This window comes from Ambystoma mexicanum, chromosome 11 (genome assembly GCF_040938575.1).
Source record: "Ambystoma mexicanum isolate Mex_15411 chromosome 11, UKY_AmexF1_1, whole genome shotgun sequence".
Classification (NCBI taxonomy): domain Eukaryota; kingdom Metazoa; phylum Chordata; class Amphibia; order Caudata; family Ambystomatidae; genus Ambystoma; species Ambystoma mexicanum.
The window spans coordinates 867,974,291-867,990,207 of NC_090934.1; positions in this window are offsets into that span (position 1 = coordinate 867,974,291).

Consider the following 15,917-nt stretch of genomic DNA (forward strand, 5'->3'; position numbering starts at 1 on the left):
AAAGCCCACCTTGAGGGGGCTGTGGGTGAGGTTATGGGTGAAGGTGAGGACAGTGGAGGAAGGCCGCAGCGGAGAGCAGCGGCAGATGGGGCTCTTGCGGCAGTGGTGGCTTGCAGCTCCGCGGCAGGTAGAGGAGAGGTCTGGGAGTCTAGGGGCAGGAAGAGGAGGAGGTTGATTGACAGGAGAGCGTCCGGGGAATGCATTTGGGAGAGGGGTCAGAAAGGAGTTTGGGGTATAATGACCAGGTGGATGAAGGGGGTGTTAGGAGGGGCCAAATAGGTGTAGGTCGGGTGAGGAATGAAGGTGGAGGTGACGGGTGAAGAGAGGGGCGACAGGGCAGAGGGGCAAGGGTGGAAAATTCCTGCAGAAGAGAGCGGGTGGGAGGAGGAGAGAGCGGTCCGCTTCGATTAGCGAGGTTAGGGAGGGGCGCGGAACGACCCTCCAGCTAGGAGGATTTCGAGCAGAGGGCACAAAGCAGCCCCCGTTGTCGCAGAGGCGGAATATGGAGATGGTTTAAGAACGGCCCCTCCACGAACTTCGCGAGGACAGTCTAGAGGGCACAGCACGGCCCCTAGTGAGGAAGACCACAGGGTGGAGGAGAGGACCTCTCGCCCGAGAAAAGAGGACCAGGAAGGGGTTTCTGCGGCCCCGCCGAGAAATTGTCGACGGAGTGGCGAGGCGGACACCCCGGGCTCACAGAGGAGGATTTGCCCGGCCCGAGCATGCGCGCACAACAATGGTATTACTTGGGTGATGATGAAGGGACAGAAGAATATGTGGGGCAGTGGGAGGATGAAGGGTACAGTTCTGTAAGGAGGAAGGGGGAGGGTGAGAAGGGCCTAAAATGGGAAGAGGAAAGACAGGAGCAAGGGGGCATGGGGGCAAGAGGTCGGGGGGATAACTGGCTGGGTGAGACTGCTGACATGTTTTGTTCCCAAAGCAGGAGCCCAGTGAGGAAGGAGATGAGGAGCATCGGAGTGGAGGCCAGGCTGCAGACGGGCGATGGCAGGGCAGAAAGAGGTGAGCGGGACGGGGACTGGTCAGCGGCATGGCAGAGAGGGGCGCAAGGATGGGGCTAAGAAGGGAGGGGTCCGGATTGCAAGGGGTGAGGAGAGAGTTTGGTGTACAGGCTATTGGAGCCTTGGTGGGGGAGAAGGAGAATTGCTCGGTGGAGGTGTAGAAAGACAAGGTGATTGTTCCCTTGGCGCTCGAGGTACAGGTTCCAAAGGAGAAGAGGTAGAGGTGAAGGGCAAAGAGCACATGGGATGACAACAACAAAGGATAAGATTTGGGCAGGGGAATTTGTGGATGTGTTAAAGCTGCTTCATAGAGAAGTGAGAGCCAAAGAGGGTTCTAAAGAGGAGGAGAGGGAGCTGGCCTCATGTCGAAAGGTGCCAGTGTCCATCGAGAATTGGACGTCGACTTTTATTGTCTATGCGAGTGTCTATTGTGAGAAATTTCCAGTGAGATGTGTGGCTCTGTTGAAGTACATGGACGTAATCAGAAAAGCATTTACAAGTTTCGGGGGCTTCGCATGGGTGCATTATGACGAGGAGTTTAGAGCAAGGTTGGCGGAGGACAGTCAGGCGGTTTGGGGGGAGATAGATATGGATCTCTGGTTGCAATGGATGGTGGCGACGAGGCCAACTCCAACGGTACACACAGCAAGCTGCTTACTCGTGCCTTACCAGCCCTTTCTTGGTTGGGGGCAGGGGTCAGGATGCACGAGGATAATGTGCAAATTTAAACACGAGTGCAGCAGGTGTGCAGGTCGGCATCCAATTACACAGTGTTTTCAGGAAGTGGACAGAGGGATAGGGCGAGGAGCGGGGAAAGGAGGTAGGGGGAAGACCGTAGGACAGTTAAAGTGGGGAGTTCCTGTGTGGGGCATCAGTTTAGCGGAAAAGGAGGGGGGGGCACAAAGTTTGAGGGGAGGTTTTGGGGGGGCGATCCCAAGGGTGTAGAAGAGGGGTGAGGAGGAAGATGCTTAGTTCGGGCAGGGGAGGGCCACGGGGGGGGGGCAACTGTGAAAAATGTTATGGGGTGGTGGCCATCATTGGGAGGGCGTGGAAGATGGTGGCGAAGCCCTCATGCTTGCCGCATGACAAGTTGAGCAAACTTTGGGGGGACATGAGAGAGTTATAGCGGCACAGAGTCAATACGGAGAGACTCACAGAGGTTAAGAGGATATCCCAACTTCGAGCGTACGGTAGTAGCCCCGGTTCGCAGGAGGGGCAGGAGACAGGGCACATGTTAGGGCTGGATTTGAGTACGCACAGCACGGGAGGAAATGGGCTTGTTGCATGGACAGGGGTGCGGGAGCGCCCCTGGTGCAGCCGGGTGAAGTGATGAGATGTGACTGCATGGACGGGGATGCACATGGTGCAGGTGGGAAACATGGTGTAATGGACGAAAGGTGCTGGAAGAGTAAGTTATATGGATTGGACTGCATGGACGGGGCACAGGTTTGGCCCCTGGTGCAGTGGTGGAGAGGAGAAATGAGGAAAAGGGCCTGCATGGACGGGGTGCACATGGGCGCCCCGGAGCAGAGTGGGCAACACGAGGGCAATAGTAGGAAGGCGATGGAGGGTGGGGGGCAAGGGTAAATAGGAGGGTAATAGGATAGAGGAGAAAGGGTGTCTAAGTGGGGGTAGGTGCATTGTTTAAAAGATGGGTGTTAAAGGTGCGATTTATAGGGGACAGGTAGGAAAGGACCAGGGGGTGTTTCCGTAGTAAGAATAAGGAGGTGGTCAGGTGAGGATGGGTTGTCTGAGGAAGGTGTTGGAAGCGGGGGGTAAAAGGTGTAGGAGTTTGGAACTCATTGGTTTAGGACGGGTGCAGCATCTGAAGGTAGTAGGTTGGGCTTATCCAAGGATAAGGTGACAAGTTTGGAACGGGGCAGGTCTGGGACGTACAAAGGGTATATTAGGGACTTGGGTAAAAGCGTTGTTTGAAATATGGTCAGGGGTCTAGGGGGGGCTGAATGTGGTGGGGTGGTCGTGACTGGAAAGTGACATTGTAATTTCTTTTTCAGATGCTGCGCGGAGGCCGGGGGAGATGCCACAGATTTGGATTGTGGGCCACTCTATTGTTTAGTGGGCGGTGAAGGAGGCCGAGAAAAGGGTTTTTGGTGCACTATTGGGGTGCAGCTACAAAGTGGCACTGGTAAGGTGGTCAGGTTTAGGTTGGCTTCGCTGGGATCAGCTGCTGCCTATGTTGACGGGGTTGAAGGAGCTCTATGGGTCTCCAGAGGGGGTGATTATTTATGCAGGGGAGAATGACTTGGTAAGAGACACAGGTGTGGCTCTGCTGAGAAAAATGAAAAGGGATTTGGTATGGGTCCGGGAAAGGTGGCCCAAAGCAAGTGTAGTCTGGACTAAGCTGTTGCCGCAGAGAGTTTGGAGGGGAGCGAGAAGCAAGGGAGCAATAGGGTGGGCGAGGAAGGGAATAAATAGAGAGATGGTGAAATTTTGTACCTTGGCGGTGGTGAAGGTTTTGGAGCACAAAGAAATAGTCTATGAGGGTTTCAAGATTTTCAGGGAGGAGGGCGTTCACCTCTCAATTTACGGGAACAGTTAGTACCTTTTGGAGTTGACTTTGCAGGTGCTAGAGATAACACAGAGTTGGAAGTAGAGGGAAGTGGTTGGGGTGGGGCAGAAAGAACACCTCAGTGGAGCGTTTTTCTGTTGCCGGGGGCATGGCCCCTTTAGATGAGGGGGCAGTGAAGCACAATGGGGGAATAGCGCAGGAAATGATGGGGGTGGTGCTGTTTGCACAAACAGGCTACCCCGGGGGAACAGGTATTGAAGATGGAGGGGCAGTGCCCCGGAGAGAAAGCGGGATGCCTTGAGAAGATGGTAAGGAGATAGTAGGGATCAAGGGGTAGGTAGGGAGGAAGTGGAACTAATTAATTATTTATTTGTTGGGGGAAATTAAAGTGTTGAATTATTAAATTGGTTGTTAAAACATTTTGTGTTAGTCTGTAAGGCCAGGGAGTCAGGTTAGCGGTTATTTATGAGCTTTGGCCTGTCACATTAAAGCAACCTTTTCCACTACAAGCGAGTCTTTGTGTTTTTGTGCAGTAAGCCCAAAAGAAACACACGAGTCTTGCCTAGAAGGCACTAGTGGCGTTATACTAAATTGCTGTGGCTCTGGGGAGAGGGTCAAGGACACGGAACAAGAAAGGATGGGGTATCACTTGCCGCAGCCCGCCTTACTTTGACCGAGAATGCCAGGGTAGCGGACCCCAAGCAGTAGAAGTTGAAGAACATGGCGTTAAAGAGGGACCAGAGCACGTAATCTTTTGGCGGCGGAGCGGTTGGAAGCACAAGTTGGACGTGGTCCTGGGACCATCTCTCGGGGTAGGAAGGGTGGCCCTGGGGTGCAGTGGGGAGTCCCGCATAAGTAGGGACCCCTGGGTAGGGCGGTGGGGGGGGGTCAAGGCTCTTGGAATGGGGGTCGGGCAGCACGGTCACGGCTACACAGCCCTTTTCTGCAGGGGTGTCCATGATCCGGCCGGTCTAAATCGGAGAGGGTGTGAGTCCAATACAGTCGCTGCCTTCGTGCAGAGTTCTGGTTCTGGTGGAGGAGGAGGAGCCTGGGACCAGCTGGGAGGGAACCGGGGGCACATTCCATGAACAAGAAATCGCCTTAAATTCTAGCCCACTTCCCCTTTTTACGGACGAGTGTTGCCCTTGGACATCAGCCCCACGAGGCCGCGAAGAAGGGGTGTTAAGGCGTTGCATCACCCACTCAGCACAATGCGTGATGCGCAAGATAACTGCTTAATGGCCCAGCTGGTAAACGTACGCTGAAGTTAGTCACTCAGAATGAGGTTTTAAAAACTGCCTTTTCACACTGTCTTGATTTCGCAAAAAAAAATAAAACAAGCATGCCTGTGTGTCAAACGTCAACTACAATCCTCAAACATGCCATCGCGCCCCACTCCAGACGGGAGATGTAATTCCAGTTTTGATTTTTTTACTTTGCATTCTGGGACTAGCAGTCCTGTTTCCATAATGGAGAAATCCTTGACGAGATGTCCCAGAATGCAAAGAAAAAAAACAGGGCAGAACTATCATATCCCGAGGGAGTGGATTGGTTGAATAAGATGGGCTTCTAAAAACATGCTCTATTGGGGTCTGGTTACGAATGGAACTTCACAAGACCTGCAGGCCACTGTAGGAGATATCAAGTTGTCTAAGGACAAGTGTGGACAAAATCGGCATTCCTGACTTTTAGGCTCATACCATGTTGCATTCTGGAACTTTAAGTCCAGAATATATAAATGCGTACAGGGATGCAAAATGACGTCCTAACATTTCCAGCGTTTACTGAAAATGATCTTAGAGTTTGGTCTACACATATTTTTGAGCAGCAAGATGTGAAAGAATTAATGAAGTGAGAAAAGTGGGCAGTGGTTTGTCTGCATTGCTGGCTTTGGAATTCTCATGGTAAGGAGCTACTTTGCTTCCAGACTATTGTGGAGCAGCAGAAGTGAAGGCATCTACCCCTGTCAATTAAATAGCGTTCTCCCATGTGGTCAGCTATGCAAATATGCAGATCTTCAGAGATCTATGTGCAACCTTTATGTGCATGAATTCAGGGAGGGCAGTCCTGCCTTCCATACATATGCAGAGATAAAAGGAGTACCATTTCGTGGGGTAATAGTAACATCTGTTGTTTACAATCCTGTGAAGCTTGTGGCCCTCACTGCGACACAGGGAAGTTTGCACCTTGCATCTGATAGCATCTAGACCACATGCGGCCGTCCAGAGGCGTCTGGCCCTGCATCCACTAGATGGTGCTCAGAGGGGCTATGAGGATGTCTCCTTTGGACCTCCAGCATGCATTGAAAAACTGATGCTGGACAGGGTCGGACTCGGACAAGAAATAGGCACGCTCACCCAAAAAAAGTGGCCCACCCCGCGCCTCAAAGAAGTGTTCCACCCCTCGCCTCATGACCCTTGACCTCTGATGACATCACCGGGAGTGATGTCATTTGACCCCACCCCAAAGTGACATCACAGGAAGCATTGAAACATGACCTTTCACCCCTTGACAAAACAGGAAGTGGCATCAAATAGCATTGTTCTTAAGTACACTAAATTATTGTGAATCCAAGCAGACATCCAAGGCCAAATTATAGTATGTTGTTGTATAGCACTTACGCTTAAGCTCTTTTTTATAGAACAAATATGCATACAATATCACCCAACCTGTTTTGGTACTCATTTATCGACCTAAAAAAGGATGAAAGGCTTTTTGAAAAAAAAAAGTGAAAAAAATGTCAATTTTAGCCCACACACCCCAGGGACGGAGGCCGAGGGGCCAATCAGACCCTGAGCAGGGTTGGATTGGACATACAGTTTTGGTCCACAGCTCCTGGAAATCCTGCTTCCAGCTTCATGGAAATTCTGGAAATCACTCAATCAAGAGTTCCTTCAACAATGCACTTTTTTGTGCAACCAGGTTGATTATGTCTGGATTTTGCAAATGGACAAGCACATTCCGCTCCACAGACATGAGCATAAAGGCTTCGAGGTTGTCCTGGCCATCATCTTTAATAACACTCGGCACCAACTGAAACAGCCCCTTTCCAGGAGACAAAGTGCAGTTGGTTACTGACATCAGGCATTCATGTACAGTGTCTGTGACATATCTAATAATTATAGAGCACTGATCAGTAACACTCACATCTTGGGATGAGTCTATCGGAATGGAAAATAGTCCTGTTTCCTTCTATTTCCCTACAGATTACCATTTTAATCAGTTTGGAAATGGCTTCAATCAAATACCCAACTGTAGTCTTTGAAATGAAGGTCACAGAATGACCCCGTCCTTGCCCGGTTTTCTTTTTGGATTTAGTTTGAATGGCCTCAATATGTTCCTTTAGAGGTCTGTCATATTGAAGGATTTCAAGGAAGTTGCCATGATCCAACTCAAACATGGACTCTGATTTCCCACGAAAACGGAGCCCCCTTTTCCCAATGACTTTTACAACATCAATGACGCGCTCCAATATGTCTCTCCTTTTTCTGATTTGCTCACTTCAAGCTAATTTCTGTCGGTGAAAGAGAAGACCTCCTATGTCGACCCCTGAAAAGGTCAACATATATGAATCCGTGCTCCTCCGATGACCTTGGCCTGCCTCATGTTCTACAATGCGCTGGTAAAGATGCCTCCAGTTTTTCATCCCGTTGATGAAAGGACCCCTCTCTCCACATTTAGTAAATGCTAAACAAACTGTTGTATTTCAGAGTAACTTAACCAATGCCGTTTACTCCCATCTTACCTCCAAAATGCTAACTAACTTGACTTTAACTTGTTTATGTTTGGGAGGTTGAATTGGATGGTGCTGAAAGAAATGGGAAAGCTGATCTGGTTTTGGACGTTGAAACAAATAGTCTTCCACCTGTGGATCATCTTTCCATGCTCTGTGGTGCACATCCGAGTTCCCTGAGTCTTCTGTATGTAGTAAAGCAGATAAAGATTCTTCCAAATGACTAGTATCTGCCACTTCCTCTAAGGGGATGATGCCGTCTCCAATTATTTCAAGGCACACTGGTTTCTGTCACTTCCTCCTGGTTTCTGCCACTTCCTCTTTGGGGGAATCTTCAATTGTTTGTGACAGACTGGTACCACCACCAGCTGCCACTTCCTCAAGACATATACCCTCAATTATTCCTGGCACGCTGGCTTCTGCCACTTCCACCTTGGGGGAATCTTCAATTGTTTGTGACAGACTGGTGCCATCACCGTCTGCCACTTCTTCGAGACAGATACCCTCAATTATTCCTGGCACGCTGGCTTCTGCCACTTCCTCCTTGGGGGAATCTTCAATTGTTTGTGACAGACTGGTACCACCACCGGCTGCCACTTCCCTGAGACGGATACCCTCAATTATTTCAGGGCACACTGATTCCCAACACTTTCTCTTGGGAGCACCTTCAATGATTGCTGACGTTGTAGTTCCTGCTGCATCTGCCTCTGTTGAGATGTCTTCAATAACTGCAGAGACGCTGGCTTCTGTCACTCCCACTCTTCTCACATCTTGAGCTCTTGTTGATGGCTCCAGTGAAGAACCAGGTTTAACACGTGTACCTGAAGAAGATGCCTGGTCACCCTCCTCCACCTTTCTCCCAGCAATGCCATGTGACATTTTGATGGTCTGACCTGTAAACAGATCTTTCAATTTTTTTGTTTTGCCGCACTTCATCTTTCTTCAATCCGCTTTTTCTTCTTTTCTTGTAGTTTGTCTGCTCCTCTCTTTATTTTTTTTAAATCCATTTCTCTCCTAAAAAATAAAATTACCTTAAATAGGTATCAGATTCCTGTCTTTATCACAGTAGGTCTAAGTAATCTGGCCAACATCCAAACTAGCTTTTCATTAAGAAGAAACAAGTGCTTTCCTTTAGATCAATGTGAGCATTTCCAGATTTGACTGTTCCCCAGCCTCACCATAACCCCCCTCCCCCAAAAAGAGAACAATATCCAGCTGTGTCTATAAGATGCTGAGTCTAACAGTAACCCAGCCCCATGGCATGGTAAATTAACTGGATGCATGCATGTTATTACTCCTGGCCAGTGGCCTGGACCTTGTATTATAGGGAAAGCTGCCTCAGCCTTTTCCTTAATTTATGAACAACACAAAGGGCCATGCAGCAATACATACATATATAGCAAGTGAATTCCCATTGCATGCACACAAATGCACACATTTGTGTAATAATTGTACCCTCCACCCTAGTGGGTGCTCTGCAACAGGGCCTTTGAGAGAGGTGTAATCCAGGTTTTTCTTTTGCCCTTGCACACATTAAGCCGGGATGCAAATTCACAATAACAAAACGGCCAGATTGAAAGAGGAGAGCGACTGATTCTCTAACTCTAATTTGTGTGTGGAGGAATAGGATAGGAGTTTTACCTGGTCACTGCTGCTTATATGCTGGACTGGAGCCTAGGGTGGCCGGGCTCCTGGGCGGGTGGGAGACAAAAGGTGTGCATAATAAAGGCCGCCAAAGTAGTTTATGTGTACTATACAGCACCACCTTACATTATATTGCATTGAAGATATAGGGCCTCATTACGACCCTGCCAGTCCGGAAAGAACGGTGGCGGTAAAAACGCTGCCACCGTTCTTTCCGGACCGGCTGATTCAGAGTCCTGAGGGCAGGAGGTGCCAGTAACGCGACCCGCTTGCAGGCGCCAATGGAAAGACTGGCTCTGTCATAGACAAAACCGGTGTTTCCATTGTCCCCATCCCCATGGAGTCATATGGGACTCCATGGGAATGGGGATTTACAGAATTCTGCCTTCGGAATTCCTGGGTCACCGGGGTTGTAATGCCCCGGTGATTCCGGGACTCATAGAGGCAGAATGATAATACGGGTCCGGCGGTAGCCTGCCGGTTATTTTGGCACGGTTACCGTCATACTCATAATGAGGCCCATAGAGTCACTAGTGGTTACCCACAAGGATGGGCTCACCTGGATGGCTGTTGGTAGCTCTGCTAAAGCCGGACTAGAGTGGATACTTGAACAGCGACCTACCTGCAAAAACAAAGTAAAGATGCCGAAAACCCAATAAACACAGTATATAGCATATGAATACAGGCCAAGGCTTGTAACAAAGAGATGATGAGCACTGAAGCATTCCCCCAATAGCTAGGGGCTAAACCATAGATAGTCTGTCACATAAAAAGGAGTCGAGCATTCAGCTGTATACAAATCGAGCCAATAAATAGTAGAGGATGATTTGGGACATGTTGATGTGTTCCTTGCTTCATTTGGAGGGTGCAAATTGCTAAAGTATTTCCATAGAGCAGTAAACAGGTAAAGGTTATTTGAATATAAGGGGGGGGTGGGGGGGAGGGGGGTGTGTGTGTGTGTGTGTGTGTGTGTGTGTGTGTGTGTGTGTGTGTGTGTGTGTGTGTGTGTGTGTGTGTGTGTGTGTGTGTGTGTGTGTGTGTGCAAGAGAAACAATTGGGGCGCTTTGAAACACAATTTACTTGATGTACAGGCGTCTTACAAATGCACAATAAATAAATAAAATACAGGGAATGAGAGCGCAAGAGATAGGGGGAAGGAATGGAAAGAGAAACAGCGAGAGACAGATGCCTGGTAGTAGTGGGAAAGAGAAAGGCAGAGTGAGAGGGAGAAATAGAGGCAAGTGGTAGAGAAAGAGAGAGAGAACGAGGGTGGAACTTTATCCGGACCCAGTGATTGTTCAGCTGACACCCACATGCTTATTAGGTAAATAAAACGCTTGTCAAGATGCCATGCACTCAAAGGCACAAGCTCCGATTTCCAGTACAGCAAACATCAGGCTGGCTCATGGATTGAAACGAAAATGCACAATATGTACGAGCCTTAACAATCTGTGCTTGCATTACCACTGTAACACATTTTCATGCTGCCTCTTGTCCCAGTTCTGCCGCATCATGTCATTCTTCTTGTCCAAGTATTGCTGAAAGCTGCTATCCCTGCTCAAATTCCACCCCATGGCTGCCACCGTGCTGCTCCATATGAAATTCTACCACAGGGAGATTGTGATGAATTATTCTATTTGAGTGTAATAACATGTTGGCACCCTCTATGCCTGGGTTCATGTATTTATATAGCGCACCAGGCAGTAAGACCGCATTTAAGAGTACATGGAAGACAATCTAAAAACACAGTGGTTAATGACAGTGAGGCATTCTAATTCCCATTAGGAGGTTACAATTGCCACAGTGCCAGAATTCTATCTATTGACTTATTTGCCTTGCAGCGACGGAATGACCTGAACCAGGGGGTGGGTGCCTGGGCGAGCAGCAGCAATCGAGCCTGCGGGTCTTTTGTGGCAACCAACATATGAGCATAGTTAGTTCGGCATTCCCAAATTGGGCAGTAATTATAATAATCATACTAGATGCAAAACATCTTTGCTGTCATCGTCACTAGCAGTGTATCTACAACTGTATTTTTTAAGGAATGACAGCAAAAAGGTAGACATCAACTTTTCACATGCATACCAGCTCTACAAAATATCATTCAGGTGACCGTCCGATGTCATTTTGAATCCACTATAACAGTGTGATAAACAAAATACAGTTCTAGAATATGTGGGAAAGTGATGAATCGTAATACAAAATGTAACCTCATTCTTCTGTGCGATGAAAGGCATAGTTAAGAGTGCTAGGAAAATGCATCAATGTACAAGTGCTATGTGGTGTTTTTAAGTGTCTAGATGAGGAAGGATAATGCAGGGGCAACGCGTTCGTCTTGGAAGCAAAACAATGCAGCACCACAGAGGTTCAAATCCCGGTCCTGTGCCTAGAAACCACAACGGCGGTATTAAGTGCGTTATAAATGAACAATTTAATTACTGGTTGGAATGGATAGTATAGATGGAACAAAAGATGGAACAAAAGGAACAGATGGAAGGAATGGAAGTTGAAACAGACAGAGCAGATGGGAAATGAAGAATCAGATGAAGTGGATTGAACGGATGAAGTGGATAGAACAGATGAAGTGGATTGAACGGATGAAGTGGATGGAATGGATGCAGTGGATATAACGGATTAACGGAAGACTCACGTAGAGTGGATGGAATGGATGGAGTGGATGGAACGGGTGGAGTGGATGGAACAGATGGAACGGACGAGTGGATGGAACAGATGGACTAGATGGAACAGATGGATTAGATGGACCAGATGGAGTGGAGGATAGGGATCAAACGGATAGAACGGATGAGTAGACTGAACGGATGAGACGAACGAGCAGATTGAACAGATGGAAAGGATGAGTAGATTGAATGAATGGAACAGATGAAAGGATGGAATAGATGGATTGAATTGAGTGGACGGAACGGATGCAGTGGATGAAATGGATACAGTTCACAGAACAGATGGAGTTGATGAAACAAATAGAATGGATGGAACAGGCGGAGTGGATGGAACAGGTGGAGTGGATGGAACGGATGGAGTGGATGGAACGGATGGAGTGGAAGGAACAGACGGAGTGTAAGGAACGGACAGAGTGGATGGAACGGACGGAGTGGATGCAACACATTCGAGTTGATGGAACAGATTGAGTGGCCGAACAGATGGAGTGGATTGAACACACAGTGCTGATCGAATGAACAGGAAGGATGCAATGGATAGAACACATTAAACAGATGGGAAGGATGAAATGGGTCTACGCAATGGATGGAGTAGATCATGTGGATGATGGGTTGTGTGGATGGAAAGGATGAAAGGACTAGTAGTTTAAAGGGATGTAACAGACATAATGGATGAACAAACGAAGTGGAATGAATGGACAGAGTAAGTAAAACAGATAGAATATATGATACAAATGGAGTCCCCGATATCAAGCGCTCTACCGATAACCACCATATCACACTACCACACGTACTCTCTCCTATACACCACCACTCAACTAGAATACAGTGATACTATGACACATTCGGTATAGCTGTTCTCATACTAACACCCGCCACACACTCCTCATCACCCTAATTAAACACAGCTAGCACACACCGCTAGCTGAAGCGTCTCCTCAGGCCTAACGCAGCCAGAAATCAGTCTGGGTGTCCACCCTCCAGAATGAACACATACAACTGACCTCCCCACCACCACACCTACCGCTAAGAAGCAGCTATCATGCAACTGCCACACTGCTGCACACATATCCGGTACACCCACGCACCTTATGACTCTCTCTCTCTACTGACTTGAACTATGGTTCCCGAGGGCATTCAACCTACCAGCGCTTTGAGATCATACCAATGATACATACGGCACTATATAAATGCCAAGTAACATAACATAACATAACATAACATAAAATAGATGAGGGCCAGAAACAACAGCAAATGGGCGACAAACCAGGAAGGAAGCACGCTCCCCTCGCCTTTCAAAGACACCAAATTGTGAAGCATTAACTGTTGTTTCTAAGAGAAACACACTTATTTTTCTTGCCTAAAATGACTGAAGGATGTTTTGCCACACTACACCAAGCACTCGGAAAGCAGGCTGTAAAGATGAATGGGCCCTGAGGTCGACTGAACCGCAGTCAGGTCACTGCCAGTGTTTCTCAATTCATAGAGCTTGGAATGAGTCACTCGGTTCAGCATCCCATTCTTGTATGTAATAAAACATCGACCTTTCTTAACATCCACAGTGTGAAGGGTTCATTAATGTTGCTAATGCATAATGTGACAAGACCAGACTAAGAAAAGCGAGAGAAGAAGCTAGCTGAAATTAAATTACTATTGCTAGTACTGTGCCATCACATGGGAACTAGACCTGTTAGAAATTCTTGTAATGTATTATCTACGAGTGGAGAGGATGAGCCAATGTGTCTACCGGACTCCTTGCAAACAGCATAGCCTAAGTCAAGTGACAAAGAATACATGCTCTTTAAAATGTGTTAGCCTGTCTAAGTGAGCCCAGTACTCAAAGCGTGAAAAAAGTGAACAAAGAACTTTCACAAGAAACGAAATGGCAAGTGTTTTGACCTTTGCTACAGTGCAGTGCCCCCACGCTCTGCCCACCCCATATAAACCTCATGAGAATCATGGGCTCCTGGGAGTGAGATTCTCTCAGCCCTTTTTGTTGCTGTTGGTGTTAAGTGTCCTTGAGCAGCAGCTTAGGGCTTGAGTCGAGGAGTTTCGGCTGGAGGCTGGAGCAAGGGAGGAATTCAATCCGTACTACACTATACCAAATACAGTTCAGCATGAAGCAGATCATGAGCATGGGGGAGCATGTTCAAACAGTGAGTCACAACTGGGTGCTATGCACATCACTTTGCGCGCAACCCCCCGCCCCATGTTAGGGAGAATTCTCAGAAATGAGCTACTTCCCGCCACCTTAGAGAACCCCAGCAACTTTGCTGGATTTTGAGGACTTGATTTTCTTACCTGGAGAGAGTGAGACCCTTTTTCTCCCCACTCTCTCATGTATTTTAGTGTGATTTCTGAACTTTGTGTTCTTTTTGGTTATGGAGCCTTACAAACTCCATAGGCATCATCTTTTACATGGTGTCACACAGCACCTTCAGTGCAGTGGCACAGGGAAGTCTTTCAGATTTCTCAAGGTTTAAATATCTTGTCTGGGATAAACTACTGGTTCCCGGAGCAGTAAAGTGAAATTGACTTTACTTACATTTGTAACTTTCTAGATCCAGCACACACAATCTTACAATAGGGTGCTGGAGGGGTTACCTAGTATCCCCTTTGTCTAGCTTCTCATGTAACAATTTTTAATGTTACCCTTTCCTCACTCAATGGCTGGTGGCAGTGGTTTAACTTTAACTACCATGGTGTGGATTTACAGCGGGCTGCGTTCGCAGCTGCAGTAAAGCACCCAAGGGTGCCATTTTTGTCAAAATAGCACGGTCTTCTTTTTTCGCCATTTGTTTTTGGAAAGATCCTTCCTGAGATTTAGTCTGCCTGCCAAAACAGGTTTGGCCCCTTGTTCGCTTTGCCTTTGGCGGGAATCACGAGTGAAGCCCGCCTCTGACTCCAGGGTGTCTGGGGTGGGCAGGAAGTCAGGGAGGTGCCTGAAACTCTGTGTTCTTAGTCTCCAAGGAGACCCAAATGCACTCTGTAGTGATTGGCTGGCTGTTTGTCCGGCAAGGACAGCCACACTGCTGGGTGACTGACAGCTAGGCTGGAATGAATGGGAGAGAACTGAATAAAAGGCGTGGCTTTTGGCTTGGAAGGCAGAGTCGACCACTGGAGGAAGGAACCAAAGAAGAACTTGAAGAGGACGCCCGCTGCAACTCCTGGATCGTTGGTTTGCCTGGTGAAGCACTGCTGCTGTGCTGAAACTCCAAATTTGTATCGACAGCGAAGCCCCTGCAAGACGACTTCTCCCCTTGAGTTGGTGGGACCAATCAACTCCAAAGTAAGCCATCTGGACAATCTCTCAGAGCTGGTTGACTTTCCACAGATTTTCTGCTGGAATCCAAAATGCCAGGGAGAGGAACACCAGATTGTGTGCGTTGCTTTTAAGCTGGCCAAGAGCTCCAGGAAGATCCTCTGGACTCCCAGGAAGCAGGACTGACCCAGCCTGAGCACCCTCAACAGAGTGCGGGACCACAGAAGCAAGGAAAGCCCATCTCGACATCCAGGAACCGCAGTGTTGCTATTTGCGTTAGATGCGAGGAGCTGAAACACTGAACAGTCACTTGTTTGAAGATTGCTGATTGCGAGCGAGGACCGTCCCATTGCAGTGGAGGTGTCCCCAGAAGTCCTCCTCCTTGTCCCCACGATTGATGTCCAGTAACAGTGAGATCTGCAGAGCTGTTCAGGAACAGAAGCCATCTGCTGCACTTTCTCTTCAATACAAAGGTACTGTAAAAGTCTGAGAGAACTTACTTCTTGCTGTAGAGTTGCTTGCATCTTCTACTACTCACAAGTCTAACAGCTTGTGGCCCTACATTGATTCTTCCTTTTATTCAAAGACTTCTAAAACATTGTGCAAAGACTTTTTCTTACTTACCTGCAAAGAAGTGCTTCAGCTCATATATACTTTTGCCCATTGACTTTGGCTTAGCCTGTTCCACTGTATGACTCTGATTGGGGGATCTGAAAGTATTTGCCTGCTTAAGAATATTTGTGGTCTCTTGTATGTTCTAATGACCTTTTCCTTTGACTTACTCTTAAATTACTCTAAATGCAACAGTGCTATATTAATGTCCCCAGCACCGTGGCTATTTAAGTCACCTGAGGGTGTAGGTTGTGTCTGTGGGCCATCCCAAAAGGATACTTACTGATTTAGAAATATTAAGAGTGTGTAATTTGTGAAGTATATTTGAGTGTTACTGTAATATTGCTCCCTTCTGAAGAAGGTTCACTCTAACTGACTGATGAATACATTAATAATTGTTTATTCAAGAAACCTTGTGTGTAAGATTTTAATTGAATACTTG